Source organism: Notothenia rossii (assembly GCF_949606895.1).
Source record: "Notothenia rossii genome assembly, chromosome: 4".
NCBI classification, from domain to species: domain Eukaryota; kingdom Metazoa; phylum Chordata; class Actinopteri; order Perciformes; family Nototheniidae; genus Notothenia; species Notothenia rossii.
In genome coordinates, this window is record NC_136902.1 from 43,393,467 (window position 1) to 43,403,833 (window position 10,367).

Here is a 10,367-nt window from a genome sequence, read left to right on the forward strand (position 1 = left end):
AGCGCGTTACACTACTCTGTTACCGAAACAAATTTTTTTACTCACTATGTCAACAGCCCCACCAAAAATATTTTCCACCAGCCGCCACTGGCCGTGTGTAAATTTAAAAGATAATACATTTGCAACATAGGTAGTCCAAATGTTTGGAAATGCATGTGTGTATAATAGGAAGATGAATCCACAAGGATATCCATCCAGGACTTATGATCCAGGACCATAGCCACGACTCAAGATCCAGGACTCGCGATCCATGACACAGGACCGCAGGATCATCCATGACTCCGGATCCCGGCGTATATAGACACCAAAAAGAAAGAAATTTGGGGAAGCTGGGTTAATCGGAACATGAGAGTACACAGGTACAGACAGAGAGAAGGAAGAAGTAAGATGTCCCCCGACAAACTAAGCCAATATCAGCAAAACTAGGGGCTGAATCTAATCAGCCCTAACTATAAGCTTTATCAAAAAGGAAGGTCTTAAGCGCACTCTTAAAAACGGATAGGGTGTCTGCCGCCCGAACACAAACTGGAAGCTGATTCCACAAAAGTGGAGCTTGATAAGAAAAGGCTCTGGCTCCCATTGTACTTTTAGAGACTCTAGGAACAACCAACAACCCTTCATTCTTGGAGCGCAATGCCCGAGTAGGACAGTAGGGTATAATGAGTTCTTTAAGGTAAGATGGCACCTGCCCATTAAGGGCTTTGTAGGCGAGAAGAAGAATTTTAAATTCTATCCTGTGTTCTATAGGGAGCCAGTGTAAGGAAGCCAGAACAGCAGTAATGTGGTCCCTTTTCCTAACTCTGGTTAGTACACGAGCTGCAGCATTTTGAATCAGCTGAAGCGACTTGACTGACTTCTTGGTACACCCTGATAATAAGGAGTTACAATAATCCAGCCTTGAAGTAACAAATGCATGGACTAGTTTCTCTGCATCGTTTTGAGGCAAGATATGCCTGATTTTTGCAATGTTACGTAGATGGAAGTAAGCGGTCCTTGAAATTGATTTTATGTGGGCGTTAAAGGATAAATCCTGCTCAAATATAACACCAAGATTCCTTACAGTCTCACTGGAGGCCAAATTAATGCCATCAATATGTTGGGTTCAGAATTCCAGAAAAGACAGACAACTTCTAAGTTTAACTATTTATTGTAAAGAGAGCAAAATATATATTTACTTGGCCAAGGACTCATCACGTCTTTGGGAATCACAGGCAGCAAAGCTGTAATCTGTAACCACCAAATCCGTCAAGAGCCTCGAACCTCGTGTGACAATACATTTTATTACACAGGGCGTTGCCCGTACATTTATGATTGGTCAAGACTAGCTGAAGAGATACCATGGTTTAGACTTGGTTCTCTTTGGTTGGTGCGCAGACTCAGATAGAGTCTCTTGGCAACACGATCCTCCAATCAGCATTCGGCCGGCCTGTGGAAGTCCCTCCCTACTCTGACACCATCATCCGTAATTTGTTTTCTCTAACGTTTCTTCAGATATAGTGGGAAACCATAATGTTGCTTCCTAGATTTGCGGGGGAGCGCGGCTCCCATACAAAGTGAAGGCCGGTGCGATGTGCTGTTCTGACTACCTCTTTGTGTTCTCTCAGTCTCTGCACTCGACCTTGCTACTTTCAATATTGCAAGCTAAACTTTCTTCTGACTATTCCCCTCGTTGGTATCTAACCCATCAGAACCTGGGATTAGTGATTGTGTCTATTTATTCTATAGTCATAGCAATCTCATGAGCAAAATAAGCATATAATGTAATAATAAGAATCAGTCTTGCAATGTTATATAAAAATAGACTCCACACATAGTTAGTATATCTTTAGATAATTTGTTTCGTAGATTCTTCGGGCCAAGTGCAATAACTTCAGTTTTGGTCGTGTTTAACATCAAAAAATGTAAGGTCATCCACGTTTTTAAGTCCTTGAGGCAGTCTTGAATTTTATTTAGATGATTAATTTCATCAGGCTTGATTGATAAATATAGTTGAGTCTCATCCGCATAACAATGAAAGTTTACAGAATGATTCCTTATAATATTGCCTCACGGAAGCATATATAATGTGAACAAAATAGGTCCGAGCACTGAGCCCTGTGGCACTCCATGGCTAACTTTGGTTTGCGTGGAAGATTCAGCGTTGACACGTACAAACTGAGAGCGTTCAGATAGATAGGACCTAAACCAGCCTAAAGCAGTTCCCTGTATGCCAACTAAGTGCTCTAGTCTTTGCAATAGGACAGGGCTATTCAACTACACATTCAGTTGGGCCAGATTTTATAACTACAAAATTCAGCTGGGCCAGACATTCAGCGGCCTGTAAAAAGCGGGTAGTGACACATGTTAAACCAACACATATTACTGCGATGAAAAACATGCAATTTTTATTCATTGTTCATCTAACAAAGGTAGGTCAAAAAGTGCATAAAAACACAACAAATTAGCATTAATTTAACAGAATCTGAAAAAAAGTGCACAGTTGTATATAACATTTGTTTGCTTTAGAATTCAAATATTCAGGTTATTTTTTTTTGAACCAGGCACATCACAAAGTGCATTTACTGAATACAATAATAGCAGTCTTAACCTCTTAAGCACTGAGCCTGTTTTTCAGGTTTCAGGCTCCAAAATACCACTAAAACAGCAAAGACTATATCTTCACTTCTAAAAGGGGTAAATTAATAATATTTTCTCTCAAAGCAAGGTTACATCTGTGAGTTGGATGTAGAAGTGTCAGAATCAATCTAGATGTTTTTATTTTTAAAGTAAATTCAGATGGAACATAGTAAAAACATGTCCGCCTAAATGTCATAATGTCCGCCTAAAAAAAAACATTACTCATAGTGAAAACCACCCTTGAATGATGGGTTAGTAGACTAAAAGCTTTAGGAATCCAAACTATAACATATAATAAGTACCCTGTATCAAGATTGATGCAAAACAAGTGAAATTTGACCTTTTTATAGAGGTTTAGAAAAATAAAGTCTAGGGGGACTCACCTCTGGATAATTTGGGAACCATCGGTTCCATTTGACCTTTTTCACTTTAAAAATAATTGTATTACTTTGAATTATCACTATAGGTATTCATTCCATCCAAATACAACTGTTGTGAAAAAATTAAAAATTAAAAAATGTAAAAAACATACTCTGTTATCCTCTTAGGCCCCACAATGCTAACAGTGAGCCTCTGGATTAGCCCCGAGCAAAAAATGCTAACCTATTATGCACCGGAAATCACTCCTAGCTCCCTTATTACTTATCCCAGCTGCACATCCAACACATTGTTTATGATCATAAAGACACAGAATCTAACGGTGCCCACCTCAACACTGAAAGATACACACTTGCAACGTTATCATCAAAAACGTAAATCAAAAGAAGTGGCGCTAGGTAGCTACATAATGCTAACGTGGCTTACCTTTGTCTTTGTCTGGTCTAAACTGGTCTTCAATGGCATTAAAACGATAACAACCATGATGTAGTTAATCCATAGGTTAATATGCAATGTGGCTGTGTCCCCTTTGAAATGTTCTGATAATCTATAATAAGCAATAAAACTGCAATTCCGTTATCTGCTGTCCGCTCTGTGCTCCGTGCGCTCTGGGTCCTCCTTACGTAGTAAACAATAAGTAAAGTCTGCTGCGTAAAGTGCTTACGCCGGCTGGCATTCTTCATACTTTACGCAGGACCATATCGATTTGGGTGATTTACACCTTTTTCTTAACCAAAATATCCAATAGAATCGAGGGGCAGTTCCCAAATCCACGTAAACATTACCATAGAACTATATAATAGAGAGGCGAAGTCACGCCCATCTACTTCCGGTCCATGGGACCCCGGAAGCGAACAATTATACATTGAATTCAATGGAGAGAGAAAACGTATCTTTTGATCCCGTTTGAATTGTGCCACGAACTACACATATGATGTTTGTCAATCTTAAACAATCATTTCCATGTCAAAAAAGTCACATTTTGTCATAAAACTGTTGAAATATAAGACTATGAAAAATAAGCGACTACAAAGACTACAAATCCCAAATCCCATTCTGGGTCGCGCATGTGATGTCACAGGCGATAATGCTCCAAGTGGTTGCGACTCGTAATTAAAGCGAAGAAGAAGATTTCATAACTGATTTATTCCCTCCAATAAATATAAGAGATTGCTCCAATAAATTCACTTTTACAAGATGCCTGTGTGCTTTGTACCATGTTGTAATCACAAAAGTGATCATACCACTTGCTCGTTCTATCGCTTCCCCTCTTATGAAAGGACCAGGAGTCGCTGGATCAGACATATCAGGTAATATCATAGGTAATATACATTTTGTGCATGGAACATAGTCAAGTTAGCTACCTAGCTAGTAGCGACGAGTAGCGAGCACGTTAGTTAGCATTACATTACTTAGCCTTGTCATTTTTAGTAGCCTTACCATTAAGTTATTATTTTATTACATGAAGTACACCAAAATGTTAAACAGTAAGAGTAGTCATCATGGTAAGTATTTCGTGAAACATTTGAAGAGTGGCCTACTGCGCCCTCCACCGGGTGCTAAGGAAGCAGTTCAGGGAAAGTCGAAGGAAGGCAGGCAGGCAGGGAGCTTTGCATGACATTCTTCTGGACATGTGTCATTGTGATGACAGAGAGAGTGAGTCAATCTGTTGGTTGGAAAGACAGTAGTTGAGTGATTACTGAGAGAAAATTATTAAAATAGATAATTATTCAATGTTGTTACTTTAAAGTGTTGTTACTGACCTTTTTCTCTTTTATTTTCTTTACCTCACCTGTAACTGCTGAGACCCTGAGGAACATGCACACTGGACTGACCTGCTCTGGCAACCTGATTTCCACTGTATGTAATAGTATTTGGTTATGGTATATTATTTATATACATCAAAGCCACAATGCACCCCCCAGAGAGACACATGTATTGAGTGTGATATTTTGCATAGGTCATGTGAAATCATCTTTACATACTAGAAAACTGTAGGAGCGGCAACTTGTTTTGAAATTGAATTTTTAATATCCGATAATAAAGTTGATCTGGTTTCTTTATTCTTCTCTCTTCCCAGCTCCATCCATCACCATTCTCTGTTCCTGCAGGTCCTGCTTGCTAATAAATGCTTTATTTTTTTACACAATTACAAATAAAGTCAATGTATTGTATGACATGAAGTTGTGCTTCATTCTGAGTCAATAATAAATTCATTCTGCCTTCAACTGCAAAATGATTGTGGACTGCACCGACATCCATGTAGCTGCCCCCCAGTAAGATGAACCAAGCAAAGCTGACACTCAACATACAGCTGTGCTCTTAAGTTGACATGAAGAATTTGTGAAATATTGGTAATTATTTGGAAAAAATGACTGACGATGCAGAAAACTTTTTTTATTTAGGAACAGTGGTCAGGTGAAGCATTTATCACTACATATGTGTCACACTTAAAAGGCCAAACACACTGGCCAAACACACCTCGTTTACAACTCCCAGTTGACAGCCATGACTCCGTCTAAATTGTACCCCCCAAGCACCCTCTTCATGAGGGACGCGCATGGAGTTGATGAAAGTCCCGACCTCAGCACAGCACCAAAATTGCTGGCTGTCAACCTGCCCTGCCTGTGTAACTGCCACTGAGGATTTGTCTGCTGTCCTACGGTGGCTGTCTGGATGGCAGCTTAATGGTCTCTGCTCAGTCGCATTGAGGCAAGAATTGCCTCAAGCCCCCGACCCCCACGCTCCTTCACCAGCTCCGGCACGTTGAAAATGGCCTGATGTTGAGGCTGCAGCTCTGGCTCAGGTGACAAAAGCCATGCCATGCCACGCTGCGCCCCTCAGTGCAGACCTGAACCAGTCTACTTCCTCAGTGGCGATGTCTCTGGCCAGTGGGTTGTATGTCTCCTCTTGCTGTTGGTAGAGTTGAGACACCGGCTGGACTACTTTTGAAGTGCCAGGCTTCCTCCACTGGCACTCAACTTCTGTGGAGCTGATCTGCCACATGGCAAATATTGCCAATGCTGCAGCGTGGCTGCATTTGTACATCCCCCGTGCACAACCACAGACAGCGCTCTGCATCACGCCATCCTCTCCCATGTAGATCTGTACAAATAAAGTAAGTACCATGTTTTTTAACATGCTATAATAGATTGAATGAGCAATACAAGGATGGTCCAGATCTGGGGGTGGGAGGGTTGATTTTTCCATAGTTTTGTCCTCTTGTCTGATTGTTGTTGTTTGTTTTTTCTGAATTTTTTGTAATTTGTGTTATATTGGTTGTGATTGTACATTGTATTTTTTTAAATGTGTATTACACTTTTGAAAAACATTTGATCAACAAAAAAGGATTTGGTCAGGATCTAGACTCAGTGTGTAGTTTATGAATGAATCAATGCTCTCTACATTAGGAAAACATACCAGTGTACCAGAGGGAGTCACACACAGCTGTGCCTAGATAACCAAACAAATTGACAAGATAACCAAAATCCTTGAATCTACACACAGCAAATAAACTCAAATGACACAACGAGATGTAAAAAGAAGATCACACATATAGTCGATATAAAACTGGCCGCTTCAATCTGAAGAGCAAGTAAAACAAAACACGGGAGTGTACCTTGTTCTTGTGAACACTAATGTTATCCACAGCATACACACCCGTATACAGTACACCCGTTCTAGGTTCTGATTGGCTCTCTAAGTTGGCATTCTAGCTTCTGACTGGCTGTCCAGGTTGTCAATCACAGCCGTGGTTCATATTATGCTAGTCGACTTGTAACATCGCTAAACTTTTTTTCTTGACGGTTTTCTCAGTCAACTAATGCTATTGATAACAGTAACATAAATTAACACAGCCCTGCACACTGCAGTCATTATATGCCGGGTCTGTGGTTCATCATCTTCTTTTTCATTCTCCTCCTTATTGACTGACATTAACCTTAAACATTGCACTCATATTACTCACCGAAACCTTGTAAAGCCAGTCCCGCATGCTGGCTCTTACAGAACCAACTAACTCCCCTTTCGTGTATGTACAGCTCTCAACGTGCCCAGACTTGTAGTGGTTTTCACCTCGTTTTATACTTTTATTCTCATTCTGAAAGAATGAGGTGAAATGTGCCAACGTGACGGTCATCTTTGTGTTGGTGACGCGTATTGTGCGGGACGAGAGACATGTAGTTCACTGAGCGGCTTAACACAAAAAAAGGTGTTACTTCACAGTTTTACGAGACAATTAAAAAATGTTGACTTGCAAAATGTTCTTTTAAATTGACAAACATCATATGTGTCATTCGTGGCACAATTCAAACGGGATCAAAAGATACGTTTTCTCTCTCCATTGAATTCAATGTATAATTTTCCGCTTCCGGGGTCCCATGGAGGCTCCCGGAAGGGGAGGGACTTCGCCTCTCTATAGAGAAGCAAACAAAGCACATCTGAAAGTACAAGCCTGGACGGCAAAACTTTACACCCAGTATATTGCCATAAATATGATGGTGGATTAACCTTGAGCGGCGTTTTTATTCCGGTGAACACAACTTTTGATCACAAATCAAAAAAGGTAAGATGTAATTATTGTAATATTTTTGAAACCGGATGTTGTTTACTTTCTCTTTTCTGGCTGATAGCTCCGCAATTCGGGGTCCTACAGTGATGACATTACAAGTGTGGAATCTGTGGAGTCTCAGCTTTAATCGGATATCTTGTTTGTGCAGTGACGATAAGTAATAAGCGCATTGCTACCGTGAGTGCTGTGCAAAAGTCCGTTAGCATTAGTTAGCATTTGTTCGCTCCATGCTAATTCAAAGGCTTGGTATTACTCTTGTGTTTCTTTTAGCTAAAAATGGTTCATATTGTTAGTTAGCTGAGTTTCTTATCGTTAAAAGGGTATGGAACATTAATAGTTTCATAAATGTTAAGAAGCCCTGAGACATAGTCTCGTAAAAAAACGGTGGGGGAGGGGGTCCACTGGGGGGACCCTTGTGCTTAAGAGGTTAATAAATGTCCTCACATACAAAAAAAACAGCTAAAGAGCTCCAATGCAACACAAAGAGGTAGCAATACTATTTTTTCACTTTTAAAGTAATAACAAAAAAATCATACGTTTTGGTCACATTTGACCCAGACACATTACAAAGTGCATTTAAATGAATACAGAAAGAACTGTCAAACCCTTCAGTGCACAAACCCATAACAAGGGATACGGGTAACTATATGAATGAATACTACACTACACGTCTACTATAGTAAACTACTCTAGGTGCTTAATATCACCTCATTTGTGATTTGTCATCGCTGACTTTCTCAATGGGAGAAGGGACATTTTTTGGTTTGAACAAGAGCAGTGATTTTTGGCTCATAGGATGTCAATGCAATCCTAAGACATTGGTGAAGAGTGCTGTCAGTCAGGGAGCAGCGAGTGCTATTTTTGATTGAGTTCATTTGTGAAAAGCTTGATTCACATGTGTATGTTGATCCAAACATACTGAGCACACAGATCTCTACTTTGTGAACGTTAGGGAACTGCTGCTTTTTGACATCACTCCAAAACTTCGCAGGCCCGTTAGTGCGCTGCATGTCAATAAGTTCCAGTGTATATTTCCCCTTGTCGATGCAGGGGACCACTTCCTTTGCTCTGGTTGATACGTCCCCCTCTATTGCAACAGTGAAGGGGTCTCTGGCAAAGCCCATCATCACCTCTGTGGGCAGAGCAAGTCCATCCAATCGACCGGCAAAGTTCTCTTTCAACCTCGCAATGAAATCTGTCATCACATCCGTGATTTGTGCCGCAGATGTGATGTGTTTGGGGAGCGTCGGAAAATGCATTATCCGACCCGTGCTGAAGTCGGTCGCGAAAAGGTCCAGCTTGATTTGGATCTGCTCCACAAGATCAATGACCGTTTTGTCTCTGTTTACGCTTCAGAGTTGAGAGAGACATGTTTTAGAGTTGATATAATAGGACCACCGTTACTAGCACCACTAGATGCACTTCCAAAAAACGTGCTGCGTTGTGGTTTGGTGGTTTCTATGCAACGCGGAGTGTTGCGTTCATGGTCTGTACTAGTGTAGGAATTTGGCTACGGGAGGCTGGGCCACTCGGGAGTTGGTTCTGGGCCGCATCTGGCCCGCGGGCCGCCAGTTGAATAGGCCTGGAATAGGATATCATGGTCGATAGTATCAAATGCACTGAGATCGAGCAAGACAAGAATAGAGACAAGTCCCTTGTCTGAGGCTATTAGAATGTCATTTGTGACTTTAACCAGAGCTGTCTCTGTGCTATGATGTGTTCTAAAGCCAGACTGAAAATCTTCAAATAAATCATTGTTTTTTAAGTAATCACACAGCTGTTTTGCGACTGCTTTCTCAAGAATCTTTGAGACGAACGGAAGATTAGAAATAGGTCTATAGTAGGTTAAAACCTCTGGATCCAGGTTGTGCTTTTTAAGAAGTGGTTTTATCACTGCTACTTTGAATGATTGTGGAACATAGCCTGATAATAAAGACAGATTCATAATATTTAATAAAGAAGTGCTAATTAATGGAAAAACTTATTTTAACAGCTTAGTTTGAATCGGATCTAAGATACACGTTGATGGTTTAGAAGAGAGAATCATTGAATTTAATTGTTCAAGGTTTATGGCTGAAAAGCATTCTAGTTTACTATCTAGTGTAATATTAGAACTTACGTTTCCGGGAGCTGTTGATAACACTATACTGGTCAAAGGCAAGAGGTCATTAATTTTGTTTCTAAGAGTAACAATTTTATCGTTAAAAAAGCACGTACAATCATTGCTACTGAGTGCTATGGGAATAGAAGGCTCAATCCAGCTGTGGCTCTCTGTCAGCCTGGCTTCAGTGCTGAAAAGAAATCTTTCATTATTCTTATTCTCATCTATTAATGAAGAGTAGTAGGCTGCTCTCGCTTTACGCATTGCTTTCTTATATTCATTGAGAGTAATATGCCAAATTAAACGAGATTTTTAGAGTTTAGTGGAACGCCGTATCCTTTCAAGTTGTCTCGACTTTCGCTTTATTTTGCGGGTTTCGGCATTATGCCATGGAGCTAATCTATGTTGTTTTATTTTCTTCTTTTTCAAAGGAGCAACAGAGTCTAATTTTATTCGCAGCGCATCTGTAGCACTATCAACAACATGATCAATTTGGGGTGGTGTACATTTTGTATAAGTTTCCTCCCTGACATGCAGACATGCTATCGAGTTAAGTATTGGTGGAATCTCTTCCTTAAATTTGGCTATAGCACAAACAGATTTCAGGTTTCTGCTGCAGGAGCTTTTGACTAATCCTTTGTAGTCTAGTAACAGTACTTCAAAAGTTACTAAGAAATGGTCGGATAAAGCAGGATTATGCGG